Source organism: Dasypus novemcinctus, chromosome 3 (assembly GCF_030445035.2).
Source record: "Dasypus novemcinctus isolate mDasNov1 chromosome 3, mDasNov1.1.hap2, whole genome shotgun sequence".
Classification (NCBI taxonomy): domain Eukaryota; kingdom Metazoa; phylum Chordata; class Mammalia; order Cingulata; family Dasypodidae; genus Dasypus; species Dasypus novemcinctus.
The window spans coordinates 99,654,387-99,671,039 of record NC_080675.1 but is presented as its reverse complement, the minus strand read 5'-3'; positions in this window follow the sequence as shown (position 1 = coordinate 99,671,039).

Genomic DNA, 16,653 nt, shown 5'->3' with positions numbered 1-16,653 from the left:
TAAAGCATTTTGCACCTCAAAGGAGTTTATCAAGAAAGTCAAAAGACAGCCTACCCAATGGGAAAAAGATTTGGTATTCATATATCTGATAGAAGCCAAATATCCTACTTATATAGAGAAATCCCATATATCAAAAATAAAAAGTCAAGCAATCCATTCAATAAATGGACAAGAGATTTGAACAGATGCTTCTCTAAAGAAGAAATATAAATGGCTAAAAGCACATGAAAAGATACTCAACATCGCTAGCTATTAGGGAAATGCAAATCAAAACTACAATGACATTCCTTCTTACACCCATTAGACTGGCAGCTATTAAAAAAACAACAGAGGAGTACAAGTGTTGTAGAGATTGTATAGGAATGGGAACCCTCATCCACTGCTGGTGTCAATGTAGAAGGATCTAGCCGTTCTGGAGGACAGTTTGTTGGTTCCTTAAAAAACTAGCTGTAGATTTGCCATATGATCCAGCATTTCCATTGCTGTTCGTATACCCAGAAGAAATGAAAACAAGGACATGAACTGATATATGCACATTGATGTTCATAGTGGAATCATTCGCTATTGCCAAAAGTTGGAATCAACCCAAATGCCCATCAACAGATGAATGAATAAACAAAATGTAGTATATACACACAGTGGAATACTACTCAGTTGTAAAAAAGAATACAGTACTAACACATTTGATAACACGGATGAATCTTGAGGAACTTACGTTGAGTGAAGCAAGCCAGACATTGAAGGACAAATACTATATGACTTCTCTGATATGAATTAAACAAATCAAGCTGTCTCAGAGAGCTAGAGACTGGATGATGGGTTTACAGGAAATAGGGGGTGAGAGGAAGGTTGTGAGCTGATGCCTACATGGGCAAAATCTATGATAAATTGGAGGTAAGTAGTTGTGCAGTGAAGGGATAAGATAGGGGCATAGGGATACTATTGGGTGGATCTTCGCAGGCTTAAAGGAGGTTTGGGTTGGGAGGATGGGTCAGATGGTCCATGGAATAGGGGAGTGTTTAGGGTGAGTGGGTGAACATGGGAGACTGTCAGGAACATATTGAAAGTATAATGTTGAGAAAATTTTTCAGAAAATATAATAATGAATGGTTACTTGTTTGAGGTATTTGATGGGGGCTTCTGGCACAGGGTTCTCCTGAGGCAGGCTTCTAGGGAGTGCAGGAGTGCTCATCTTGTCACGTTGTGTTATATCAGTGGGTGGAGACACAAAGATTCTGAAGGTATTGTAACCATCCTAGGGTGGACTGATGTTCTCAAATAGAGGAGAGTGTGTCTCTTGAGACCATGGGTGGTTCCCAATGGGGGAGGACAGACTAGAATGTTAAGCCCTCAGCATTGTTGTAAGTGTCTATGAATCTTGTCCTTCAAGCAGTGAAGCTTGGTTGCCACTGTGCACTCTGAAGGGAGGGGAAGAAAGGAAAAGAATAGATAGAAATAAGGGTAACTGTGGGGTAATGAAAGTATTTCACAAGACCATGCAATGATGGATATAAGCCATGCTAAATTTCACTAAAAATTTATAAACATGTATAGTCTAAAATATAAACCATAATGTAAATCATAATGTAACCAAAACTTTAGAAAAGTATACAGTTCAAAATATAAACCATAATGTAAGCCATAATGGAACCATGTTTGTTAACTTTGTTCAATATCTGTACATCAGCTGTAGTAAATATAACATCCACATGTAAAATGATCATTGCTGGGAAAGTGGGAAAAGAGTTTGATGCTGGGTATATGAGTTTTCTATTTTGTATATGTTAGTTTACTATGATCTAAAACTTTTTAGAAAACAAATTTTTTTTTCAGAAATATTTTTTATATAAAATTGGTAGAACATCACAGATAAAGCTGAAGGTCCTTTGAAAACAAATTTTTTTTTAAAAAAGGATGTTGACACTGAGGAAGGGATGGAGGAGATGACCTTGCCACTGTACATTCAGGGCAACACCTATTACTGTGATGAAAGGCAAAACATCAAAAACAAAGTTTTATGATATTTTTCACTTTTTAATACCCCAATTTATTTTTTACTTTATTTTAGTTTTTCTAAATTATTATGTTTTTTATTTCTAATCTTTAAACCTGTCAAAACTATTTCATTTTCCTACTAATTGAATTTGGCAATATATTAGGCTTCATTTTTGAAGAAGTTTTAGATCACAGAGGGGTTCAACTATGGCAGGGGAGGAGCACTCATGTGGGGTGTCATTGATGGGGGAAGCATGAGTCAGAGGGACTTCTCCAGAGCATGCATATAGGGTATAAAGATATGTTCAGATGCTTGTCAGGTATTGTCATAGTGGACAGAGTTACACATGATCACTGAGGGAGGGCTGAGGACCCATCCTGGGGAGCTCTGTCACATTCACCAATGGAACAGCAACAATCCAACAATCCACCAAGCATAAGGACACAGACCAGTGAAGAAAAATGGTCCAATGTTGCACCCTTACTACTGATGACTATGCTTATGAGCTTGAATATCCAACTAGGCCTAGAACTGCAGGGTGCCTAAGTGTTACCTCCTAAAAGCCTCCACATTGCTCAAATGCAGCCACTCTCTAAGCCAAACTCAGCGTGTAAATGCATTACCTTCTCGCCAGTATGGGACATGACTCCTGGGGACGAGCGTCCCTGGTGCTGAGGGATTACTACTAGTCCCTAGTTAGTGATGCATCTAGAGAAAGACCTTGAATAAAAGGGGGCAATGGTAAAGACAATTGAGTTTATATGGCTAAGAGACTTCACAATGAGTCAGGGGGTCATCATAGAGTCACGCTCATGTGCATCCCAGCAGAACCCCAGAGACAGGCAAAGATAAAAGCCTAGTTACTAGTGCTCCTGAGGGCTCTGGAGATACACAGGTTCTACAGTCATGACAGATGCCTTGCCAGTAGGCCCTACTTTGGAATTTTTGCTCCTGAGTGTGACGGAGTTGGACTCAGATGTGACCTCTACACATACCTCTCCTGTCAGTTTTACTGAACCTGTGGTTGGCTCTGGAGTTGGTGTATGCTCAGGAGACTTGAATCTCTGGACTGTCCATGTGCCAGCTGGACCCTGAACCTCAGCAGAATTGCAACACCACTCTCCAGTCTGTTGGAATTACCCAGGTCAGCAGATGGGAAGGTGAGAATGGTCAACCACCACATCAGGGAACTAAGAGTGTCTATAACAACAAGAAGGAGAATCACATCCATCAGCCATGTGGGATCTTAGCTCCCTCTCAATGTATAGGTGGAGTGGGCATCACCATCCCTGGGTCCACAGCATGGAATAATATAATACCGTTTGGAGTGGACTTGCTGATATTTTACTATAGAACTGTTATGACTAGCAATGGAATAAATTGTATCATAAATGTGGGATGGTGGCCATAGGAGTTACTGAAGGCAGGGTGAGAGGGAAGAGATGTAATACGGGGCATTTTGGGGGCTTGGACTTGTCCTGAATGATATTGCAGGGACAGATGCAAGACATTGTATGACCTGCCATAACCCACTGGATGGATTGGGGGAGAGTGTGAACTACAATGTAAACTCTGGTCCATGCAGTGTGGCAGTGCTCCAGGGTGTATTCACCAAATGCAATGAATGTACCTTACTGATGAAAGAGAATGTTGATATGAGGGGTGGGGGAGGGGGAGAGTGGGGTATATGGGAACCTTTATGTTTTTTAAGGTAATGGTTTTTGTGATCTATTTATCTTAAAAAAAAAAAAGACAATAATGAAAAAAGTTTAAAAAATTTTAAAAAGACCCAGGTAGTAACTAATTATATTGAAAGAAATAAGATGGAGTCTTTAATTATTATTGAAAATAAAAGGATGCATCTTGGTCACTGGAGGAATATGAATTCATTTCAGAATTTTACCAGTATTATATTTGATGATATACTTATGATATTCATTCATTATTTTTAAAATTCTGAACAGCAGAAATTGAGCTTAATCAGCACAGCTTTTTTGCTTACTAGTTGCAGGATGTCACCTGATGTAACACTGAAAATTGTCAAGATAGAGATACTTCATGGGATTCAATTGTAAAATAAAAAATGGTAAATTATGTTAACTATCAGATTGCTGGCTCAAATGTGAGAATAAGGAAAATAAAACTTGTTCCATATTGAAAAAAATAAAAGTTAAAAAAAATCAGTGCATATTAAAATGTACTTGTAGCTCAACTAAAATGATTAATGTGTAAATTATTTTAATTTTCAATGCCCTTTTCATTACATAATGTATATTCCAATTAGGCTTCAAAAGAAGATATATCAATGAGTTATAAAATCTGCCATATTAAAAGACTTTAGATATTATCTAATAAGATATCCAATTGCAATTCTGAGGGATGCTTATCACTTTTGCCTTCATTTCTAATGACAGAAATTGAACTTTGTAACAGTGTAGTTTTTAATCATCACATCTTTTGAGTTGAAATATGTGAACCCTATTCTTTCCTTCATTTTTATTTACTATTTATTTATTCTAAGTTTAAGCAGACTTCAAATATTTTTGATGGAATATTTTCTATTGCTAATAATTCAATCTGTAATTCTTGTGAATGAGCATGATTTTAACAGTCCCCCTTAACTTTGTACTCCTATTTGTGCCTACTGTTTTAGACAATTGTCTCACAAAATTTTGCAACTACTCTTAAGCTTCAGATTAATCTTTATGAAGAATGTGGCTTAATATTCAGTTAATTTGAAGTGGCTAATAGAAATTTCATTAGCAACAATCAAGTACACAGTCCTATTCCATGTAAAACAGTATGTTTGGAGAGAATGTCCATGATTTAGGTATGTGAGGTTGGAATTTGTATTTGCTGAATCTGAGGGTTATGTCAGTTCTATTTCTTACCACTTAGCTTAAGTGAGTCACATGCTATAGCTTCTCATTTATAAATTAAGTCTTGGATAGCATATGCAGCTCAAGCTGTTGAGACCTGCTCCCCATGGGCAAGGCCCTGGTTTCTACACCTGGTCCCTCTTCAAAAAAACAAAACAAAGTTATAAAATATATATATGTTGCTACTTTACCTAAATTCTTGATATAAATATGACATGAGATATTTGTCACAGTGATTGTGAAATTCAAAAGCTTTGTAGAACTGGGAACCTCTGTTGATATGCTATAGACGTGATAAAAAGAGTTAGTATATTATACTGATTAATGAAATGGTCTTTGAAATCAGAAAGATTTGAGTTTAAATCTTGGCTCCATGATCAGCAGAGTGACATGGGGCAAGTTACCTTTTTCGTCTTAGACCTAACTTCATCTAAGAGTTTGACGATTGTGCAGAGTTTCTTAGTTAAGCATTTTCATAAGTACATGTCACAACATAATTTTAAACTGTGTTTATTTAATGTGCTTGCTAATATTTTAGTTCTAAAGGCATGGAACTTAAAAATAGGTATTCCACCTATTAGGTATACTGATTCTCCTTAAAGAAATTTCTCTGATTTACTTTACTTAAATATTTTCTTTTGTTTTACTTTACCTAAATATTGCTCTGAATTCTTAATATTATTTTCTTCTTTTCACCTTGGGAATTCCATAGCATTACCCCCACGATAAATATACTGAGGACTACTAGTCACTGTTGGGTCACGGAGGCTTCAATTGGACACTGGGAACTGATGTTAGTGCTGGAGCATTAATTATTTCCTCTAGTTATTTCCAAATAATAACAACAGGGCTTCAGAATGGAAACATTTTTATGTGACCTAGGCATAGTTCGATTATTTCTTTTTGCTATCCTTTTCTCATCTTCTTTTTAGTCTGGGTGAAAGGGTAAAGTGAAACTAACATTGGATGTCTGCAGAATTGCCAGTAGTATAAGATTCTTTTCCCCCTCTTGTCCAATTGAACAGATGTTTATTGAATACCTCCTGGTGCTAATTTTCAGCAAGGGGAACTTAGAAGTTATGATTCAGACCTCATGGATTGTTTTATATGTCTAATTCATATGAACAATTTGAGTATGACCATAACATTTCTAGGAAGAGTTAGAAGAACATGGACAATTGATTATGATGTGAGCTTCACTGAACTGTGCCTTAAAGATTTTTGAAAATTCATTAGTTCTAAAGTTATTTTTTTCTTTCTACTTCTTACATATTTGATTCAGATGGTTTCTGTGGGTTGTTCATAAAGTATTTGTTGAAGAAGTTTCAACAGAATACTTCAGTTTCTACACCAAGGTCAATATTATTGTATTGCCCTTCAAATGCAGAACAGTTTAAGAGTGACTCTATAGTTATTCCAGTTTTCATGCTTAGTAGATTAGCAGGTATAAGAAAGGGTGAAGGAGGACAAGGGATCTTAAACTGAAGTCATGTCAGGTCTAGCAAATATTCCTTAGTGTGGATGTATGATTTGAACACAATTCTTACTGGATAGAAATAAGATTTTTAGAGCACTTATTTATTTTTGTTACCTTCACAGCCTTATTTTTCAATGATACCCAATGGTACTTGCATGAGGAAGTAAAATAGAATAATACTTAAATTTGTTCTGGGGGAATCTGAAAGCAAATGAAGTGGGCTCCCTAAGAAAGTATTTTTGGGGAAAAGTGGAAATCATTTAGCAAATAAGTATCTGATAAAGAATAGAATAGAACTTTCTCAGGCGGTACAGTTCTGGAAGCATTATAGCTAACAAACTCCAAAGTTCAATCACACTCTCCTTGTCCCCATACACACCAAGGACACATGACATTATCAAGTGGACCCTGAAATAGGAGAGTGGATTTCAAAGGGATTACACTATTGTTACAGCTCTCTCTTTCTAACTTGTAGCTGCAAGTTATTCAGTAGGAAATGCTACTAGCTGCTATTTGCTATTCAAAATAAATCTTTAAAAAGTACCTATGTGTCCCTCAAAAGTAAATTCTGGATGTATACTTTCCTTTGGTTGACCCTTCCAGAAATTTTTGGATTTACTTTTTTGGCTTTAGAGTAAGTGATAGGCAGTTTGTGAGGGATTCACTATGTCAAGTCCTTAATTTTTTGGTATGATTTAAAATCTAAATTGCCTTTTTATGGATAGTTTCAAAAACATAAGAAAAAACACTAAATACCAAGGAAGTATTATCACTGTTTCATCTATCTTTATATTTGTCCAACAGTTGCTATTTGCCAGAATTTGTGAATAAAAATAATATTTTTGTCCTTATTGAACTCACAAATGGAGCAGGAGTTACAGAAAACATATTCAAGTGTATACCACAAAGTAGTGTCACAACTTTTATGACACTTGTCTGAAGAATGTGCCTTGGGAGCTTCTTAAAATAAGGTAAAAAAAGACAGGAAAAAAGAGGAAGTTCTTTTTGAGGAAGTGTTGCATGATTGAAACTTTAAAATAGAGGCATTCAACAAAACATAAAGAATGCACAGTTTGGTTCAGTTTTAAAAATAGTCAACCAAACAAAGAAATTGAAAAACAAATGCTGTGTTACCCAAGCAGATGATGATACTTAGAGGGTCATTTAGTGGGGTTAGGGGGTAGGTGAGAAGTGGGGAAGTAGACTGATGTTAATTTACCTAGAGTAAGGTGTGTGAACTTCTGTCATGTAAGTATAGAGATCATTGACGGAGTTTAAAGAAGGTTGTCTCTAATCTGGTAACTCACACAGAAGTTGTCTGCCTTTTAACCTTTAAGTTAACATCTAAATTGTTTGCATATTTGTGTCTTCTCCTTTTTGTATTTTATTTCTGTCACCTCCCTCCTTTCCTTCTTCTTTTTATCAGACCCATCATTAATCAACCAAGAATATATCAATCATTTTATATCTATGTCAAGAAAAAGGAGAGTTTTAGAAATATAAAGGTTGTACCAGACACGGACTCCTTGCTGGGAATTTTTTCTGTTCTGAGAGTTCTGATTTTTGTTTAGAGAAAAGTTAATCTCCTACTAGCAAATCTTAATTTCATTTTTGTCAGGTTGTATAGATAGTATTTCTTAATGTACAATATTGTCCATCTTGAATGTATCATTTTACAGTAAAGATGAAATATTTTATAAATAAATATTAATAATTTGAAAATGCATTAAATGCAAACATAATGATTTTAGGATTTAAGTTATCTATTATCACCATTTACTAGTTTAAGAATACAGAAAAGCTTGTCCATTATTCTTTATGATGATTTTACATATGTACACACAAAATCATACTACAGATTCTTTTCTGCAAGTGTTTTTCACTTCAGATCTGATGTGCATTCCTTTAAAATTACTTTTTTTTTTCCTTCCACAAATAACACAATTCCAATGTATGAAGCAAATTACTCTGAAGTGTCTGAATTTGTGTTCTTGGGACTTTCTTCCTATAGACCAATGCAGCATTTTCTCCTTGCCTTATCTACCATTTCATAGGTATCAATTGTTCTAGGAAACCTCCTCGTTGTGTTTAAAGTGACCTTTGATCCTCATGTACATGCTTCCAAGTACTTGTTAGCCAACCTCTCATTCATTTATTTCTGCTTTTCTACCCTAGCAGTTCCAAAGATGATTTCTGACCTTTACACTGGGCACAAAACAATATAATTTCTGGGATGCATCCTTCAGATATTTTTTTTCTCTGTTTTTTTAAAATGTTACATTAAAAACTTTTGAGGTCCCCATATACTCTCCACCCCCCTCACCCCACTCCTCCCACATCAACAACCTCTTTCATCATCATGGGATATTCATTGCATTTGGTGAATACATTTTGGAGCACTGCTGCACCACATGGATAATGATTTACATTGTAGTTTACACTCTCCCCCAGTTCACCCAGTGGGCCATGGTAGGACATACAATGTCCAGCATCTGTCCCTGCAGTACCACCCAAGACAACTCCAAGTCCTGAAAATGCCCCCACATCATATCTCTTCTTCCCTAGATATTTTTCCTTTATGTCCTGGGTGGATCTGAGATGGTGCTGCTCATAGCCATGGTCTTGGACTATTATGTGGCCATCTGCAAGCCCCTCTACTATCTGACCATCATGAACCCAGGGATGTGTAGTTTGCTTCTTTGTGGTGCTTCGTTTATTGGTCTCATTCACTCTGTGATCCAGTTAGCTTTTATTGTCCATTTACCATTTTGTGGACCTAATAAAATAAAAAGCTTTTACTGTGATCTCCCTTGGTTTATCAAGCTTGCTTGTGCAGAAACCTACAATTTGGAGTTGATGATTACTGCCAACAGTGGGTCCATTTCCACGAGTACCTTCTTCTTATTGCATATTTCCTATATTTTTATTCTGCTCAGTGTGTGGAAACACCATACAGCTGGCTTGTTAAAGGTCCTCTGTACTCTGTCAGTTCACATCACTGTGGTGATTTTGTTCTTTAGACCATGCATCTTTGTCTATATGTGACCATTTCCTATAGTGCCAGTGGATACATTTTTTGCCATTTTGGACATTATGATCACATCCATCCTGAATCCAGGCATTTACACATTGAGGAACAGAGACATGAAGATGGCAATGAGAAACCTGAGTATTCAACCTTGAGCTTGAAGAATATCTCCTAAATAACTATGGGAACACATGTTGCATTGTGTATATTCCAAGCTCTTCAATAAGACAAATTCTTAAATATTTATTATATTCAAATGGAAGTTAACCCCACAGAGATTTATGGCATATAATGTACAGGACATCATGTTGGATTTGTATTTCATTGTTCTAACTTATGAAATTAAATATCTTGGACAATTCTACCTAAAGTGAATAATGATTTATGTGGTTTTATATTTAATTACTTATTTCCAGGCTATTTTAATTTACCTTACAACATCAAATACAGAAATCATGCATTAATTGTGTGGGTTATATTTTTAATAATCCATAGATACCTTCAAAAAGGATTAAGATCCACAGATCAAACTACTTTGGTCACAGAACACTATTGGAATTGATATTTTCCTCTTAAAGGGATTGGAAAGATTTCCATATAAAAAGATAAACTAGCTTTTCATTGTTTTTCTGTGAAACAGTTTTGCTTGTGCTCCATGTTTATTTATTTATTTTTGTCCCTTCCCTTATTATTTATATTGAAAAAATTCTTCAAGTATGTATTTAAAAATGTTCTTTCATCTAATTTCAATATTTTGCAATATTTGGAATAGATTATTTATTATGATGCTACATTGGACTATCACATTAACTCTCTATCTGAGAAGTTTTTGCAACTGCATTAACTCCCCAGTAAATAGTCATGGGGAATTGATAAAATATATGGATTACAGACTTTAATAAATTTATTTTAAATATGATCTCAGATATCAGAAAGCCTGGATTAAAATTAATCAACATAGAAGTAACGTGTCTAAACTTGGAAAGCACTAGGAAACAGAAATCTCCTATTTAAACCCATGTATCAATACTTAAAAAAACACTTCTTTTGAAATAAAAATATTTGTAAGAGTGGGACTTCAAACTTGGAGGAAGGCAGAAGAGAGCAGTAAGAGGTGAGTAAACAGAAGATTGATAGGGACTTGTAATAAGGGCTGCTTGACTAATGGTAGAAGAAATAAGAGGAAGAGCTTCAGAGACAGATGTCCTTCCTAGATTTGAAATATGCCCACTGCTTTTACTTTGCTTGTGCTGTTTTCTTTCTATTTGACCCAAGCTCTATATCCAGTTAGTCTTTGATATTGTGATAAATGTTTATGATTCTATCAGTGCATGAATATTCTTTGAACTAGGGTTAAGAGGTTTACCTGATCATTTAATGGTTTTATTATTATCCAGCAACTATACTGACAACTCTTTACTGTCTAGTTTTTTCTACCACATTGCATACTTTTTCTCCATGACATGTCTTCCAAAGTTTTATCATATGATATACATGACAAAAATTCATCCACCTAAATTGTGAAACTTTTTTTATTTATCTTTCCTTCAAAACTAGAAAATTAGGTTAAATTGAGACAACTCTCTGGCCTGAATATATTCACCTAAAATTCTTTCTTACTTATAATACATCTGAGATATTTAAACAAATGTTTCCTGATAGAGGCTATGCTTCGTACAAACTAATTTGGGAATGTAAGAAATGAAGATTAGTTTAGTTTTCACATAAAGGAAGAAAATATTGATTAATGTAACGTGGCAGCCTACTGCCTCAGTCTCCCACTCCCGGGTTAAAAAGCAACAAAGGAAACCAGCTTAAGCCAGTCTTATAGGCAGTAAAAAAAAGATGTCCAAGAAAGAGCTAAGTCAATACCAATTCAGCACTAAATTCCATTCCTTATTTGGAAAGGAGAACAGGTAAAAACTAAATTGGTTGGAATGTAATGGGGGAAGCAGTTAATCACAAACTTCTGTGTGGGAAAGTTAGATCTTCTTGGATAGGCTGTAACTTCTGAAGTAGCCAATCTATGCAGAAACAGAGGAAGGGCTTGCATGCTAGGCTTAGGGGTATAAATTGTGTCATTTTTCTTTGTTCGGGGTGCCAGTCACATTTTCCGGTTGTGCGCCCCTTGCAAGATTGAGAATAAATTCTTTTCTTCTCCACGATTGGGTGAGCCTTATTTTCTTCCAGAAGAAAATTTCTTTCTAACAGGGACATTTACCAACTTGCATTTGAGATTTGAATATATTGCATTTTATATTAAAGATAAAGAAACATAGGAATAATATGAAAGAATAGTAAGTAAATGTTAATAATCTGAAAAATTGAATACAATACATTATTTAAAGGGAGAGAGATAGAAAAATGCAATACATAGGGTTCAAAGAATATAATAAAGTTAGTAACACAAGTAATAAAAGACCTAATTTATTTTAATGGGTGAAATAAGGTCATTATAAGAAGACAGACAAATTAATAAAATTTTATGCCAAATAAAAAATATTTAAGAAAATTAATGAGTAAATTAAATATGTCCTAGAGACTTAACCTTTCAGCCTGTTCATATGCCAATTGAGCTCTGAATCTCAGCAGTTACAGCTAACACGTACTTTCCAGTTCATTGGACTTGCCCAGGAAAACCAACAAAAGGATGATGACGGACAATGCCCATCCACAAAACAGAGAGTATCTACAAGTGCAAGCAACACAGTTCCATCCATCTGTCCCAGGGATCTAAGCCCTCTCTCAAACATAAAGAGAGTGGGGATCACCATCCCGTAATCCTCAAGACTGAGGAATGAACAAACATTAAGAGAGCAATGCAACTCTGGACTCAAGTAGATTCATTACTATCCTAGCAATGGAAGAACTGTAACATTGTTATAAAGGGTGTGGTCACCAGAGGCCCTGAGGGGAGGGAGAGGGAAGAATAGATGTAACATGGGGTACTTTGGGGACATTGGAATTGTCCTGGATGATATTGCAGTGACAGATGCAGGTCATTATACAGTTTGTCAAAACCTATAAAATTGTGCAATGCAAAGTGTAACCTATGACATAAAGTATAGACCATGGTTAGTAGCAATGCTATAATATGTGTCCATCAGTTGTAACAAATGGACCACAATAATGAAAAATGTTGTTAATGGGGAAGACTGTGGGAGGGGGAGGGGGTCAGGTATATAGGAATCCTCTATACTTTTGATGCAATATTTATATAACATTTATGTTTATAAACCAGTCTATTCCTCTGGATGTGATACCCTTGGATTGCATTAAATTCATCTACGGGGATTTTGAGTTAAGATTAGAGCTTTTAGATTGGACTAAGTTATTAAGTATGACTCAGGTTGAGTTCTCAACTCTTTTCATGGTCTTAAATAAAGGGACACTCACTCAAGAAGCCACAGCAGAAGAGAAAAGTCTTCCAAATTTTATCCTGGCATGTGACAGAAAAGAGAAGTTTCAAACAGTTAAAGCTGCAGGGAGAGATGAACCATTGTGTCTGATAGCTTACAGCTGACCTTGGGAAATAAGCTGATATAGGAAGCCCCGACAAACAACCCTTTGCCTGCATGCCCTGGAATCAAGAAGAAAGGGAGCCTCAAGAAGAAGAGGAAGCACAGAGGGGAAGGCAGAGCCAGCCAGAGTTCAGCAACCATCTTGCTTCAACACACGATAACTGACTTGGTGAGAAAGCAACTCTGAATTGGACTTTCTACTGCCCTGTACCTGTAAGTTTTTACCCCACATAAATACACTTCATAAAAGCCTATAGATTTCTAGTACTTTAAAGAGGCAGCCATTTGACAGACTAATACAACTGGCATATGAAAATGTCTAATTTTGTCAGAAAGAAAGAATTCTCTAGGACTGAAGAACCATGACCATAGGAAACAGGAACCCATTTGAAGGAATGACCACAGGCCAAATTTGAAACAATTTGGCATCCAAAAAAGTTTGCAATTAAAAAAAAAAAAAAAAAAAAAAAGTTTGCAATTGATTGCAGCATATTGAAAACATAAAAACCCAAGGGTGTGTTATATCCACTTCTTACTCTAAAATTGATTTTGAGGAAGAACTCTAGTTCAACCACAGCTGTATATGGAAAATTCTTTGCAGAAAAATGCTGGGTAATAAACTGTCACAGTATGAATTGTCAGTGAAACCGACACTGAAGTAAAATTTAGTGTTCGGGATGCTTATCAGGGAATGTCCTTTATATGCATACTTTTGGAAGGGAGGTGGAGGCAGCAAGATTGGAAAGAGAGATTGAGCCATGATGTAGGCCTGACAGACTCAGTCCACCTTATAGGGAGCTTTGAAAATGTCCAATGATGATGTCACATGCTGAACAGAAATGGCTAAGCCTTTGTTCTTTGGTGCTAATCAATCGTTGGAAATCGACTGCCTCTGGAAATCAGTGTGACCTCTGGCAAGATGGCTTTTCCAGCTGAAATAATTTCCTAAAGGAGAGGATAGCTGAAGAATGTCTTCTGACAACACTCTCCAAACCTTATACCCAGTGCAGCAATTAATTCCTTTAATGTGGATCTGGACAGTGCATCACCTTATGCACTACCTAAATGGGAAAGAAATTATAGAATTAGAAAATTAACATGTAAATTCCAATAAAAGTCAAGATTCAGGAAAAGACCATCAATAGATGTGTTGTCATCTAGCTATTAAAGCCACAATAATTCTATGTAACAAACATTACACATACAACAGATGCTCATGCATCTGGGGTTTTCAGCTAGGTGGCTCTGCAGATCTCCGCTGACCTCTCTGTCATGTGTGGAGGTCCCCTTGGCTATAGGCTGAGCCAGAATTGGTTGGTAGGTGTATTAGTCAGACAAAGGGGTGCTGATGCAAAATACCAGAAATTAGTTGGATTTATAAAGGGTATTTATTTGGGGTAGAAGCTTACAGATATCAAGCCGTAAACATAAGTTACTTCCCTCACCAAAGTCTATTTTCACTTGTTGGAGCAAGATGGCTGCCAATGTCTGTGAGGGTTCAGGCTTCCTGGATTCCTCTCTTCCCAGGGTTTGCTTCTTCCTGGGCACAGGGTTCCTCTCTTCCTGGATCTTGCTTCTGTTTCCTCTGTGAGCTTACTTTCTGGGGCTCCAGCTTAAGGCTTCAGCATCAAACCCCAACATCAAAACTCTATAGAAATCTCCCCAATTCTGTCCTTTGCCATGTCTTTTATCTGTGAGTCTTTACTCTTTGGTGGGGCCTCACTAGCACAAGAGGTTAACATAATTACTTAATCAAGTAAACTTATGAATCCAATATAACCTAATATGCTCAGAGGAAAAGATCAATTTACAAACATAATCTAATTTTTCTGTTTGGAATTCATCAATAATATCAAACTGCTACAGTGGGGTGGACCTGGATGACTTACCTCTCCTTCATATTTCTCTCATTCTCTCATATGGCTGGTTTGGTTGTGTCCCTGTAGAGTGCTTTCATTTATGACAATATATTGTGCCTTTCCTGATTTAGAGTCTCCACATACTATTTTTGTCTCCTAACCTACATTTCCAAGTCTTCTTCTCTAAATTAATGCCCATTAATTTTTCAAATTAAATGACTTCTCCAATCTTCCAGACATGTTATGAACTTTAAAAGCTCTTAAAATTTTCCATCTTTTCCTTCATCACTTGCCATAATTACAATGATATATCCAATTACATGGTTGGTTATTAACGTCAAGCTCCCTCATTAAAGTGAGTACTCATTGCATGAAGCTAGATGAGTGCTTGACCACAGTGCTAAGCACAACATCTAATATATATTGAGTAACTGAAGCTGGTGATCAGTGAATCCTTTTTGAGTAATTGAATTTCAGAAAACACCACATAATGAAGGTAATATTTTTTAAAGATTTATTTTATTTATTTTTCTCCCCTTCCCCAACCCTCCCTCAATTTTCTGTTCTCTGTATCCATTTGCTGGGTGTTCTTTGTCCTCTTCAATTGTTGTCAGCAGCATGGGAATCTGTGTCTCTTTTTGTTGCGTCATCTTGCTGAGTCAGTTCTCTCTGTGTGCGTCACCATCCCTGGGCAGGCTGCACTTTCTTTCACGCTGGGCGGCTCTCCTTACGGGGTGCACGCCTTGCACATGGGGCTCCCCTATGTGGGCACTGCACTCCTTGAGCCCATCAGCACTGCACATGGGCCAGCTCCACATGGGTCAAGGAGGCCCGGGGTTTGAACCACGGACCTCCCGTGTGGTAGACGGACACCCTAACCACTGGGCCAAGTCCTCTTCCGAAGGTTATTTTTTAATCACACAATTGAAAAACCAATTGAACTCTCTTTCAACATTTCTAACACATTTTATTTTATTTTTCCCTTTCTTATAACAATAATATAAATAAATAGAGCAAGTTAGTCTCTGGTACATGAATTTGTATTCCTAAGACTTTAGAATTTTGACCAAGCAGCTCTTGCTTGGTCTTTTCTATCTTATTTAATATACAGTGTTGTTGCAAACAAAATAACATCTGCTGTCATTGCTGCCCAACTCACCCATTTGAGCTGAAGCCACTTTTGATGCTGCTTCTGCATTAATGCAACTTTAGCTCAATAATTTTGCTCTGTAGCCCATTTTAAAAAATCTGTTTATTTTCAGCACAACATTAATGTAGATCCATGTTTCTAGCCAAAATTGACATCTAAATGTACTGCCTGGATTTCTTTCAAATAGAAAGATTTCTCTTCACCACTGTCTTTCAGGGTTATTCTTAAATGGGGTGATAAAGTTGCAGACTTTACCTTCTAGTTGGTGACAACATAACATGCAAAACCATCTGTGTAGATTGACTTCGAGCATGCCAGCATGAGGAGCTCCACTGATATATCCCCAGGTAAAACTGGTGAAAATTATGAAAAACAAACAAATATTTGTAGCCACTAAAAATGGTCCTGGGGGCAGTAGATGAAGAAACACTTAAGAACATCTTTTAACATTGTTACATAAGGTGAGACACTATAGGATTAGACCCAAAATAAATTTCCTCCCTCTCTCTCCTCTGGTCATTAAAACAGAGATACTAAGAGAATTAAAAAGACAATCCATGGGAAAGGAGAAAATATTTGAAAATCATAAATCTGATAAGGGTCTAGTGTGTATAATATATGAAGGATTTTATACAACTCAACTTCAAAAAGACCAAAAGCCAATTTTTAAAAAATGGTCAAAAGAATTAAGTAGTTGCTTTTCCAAAAAGATATAAAAATGAATAAGAAGGACTTTAGAAAAT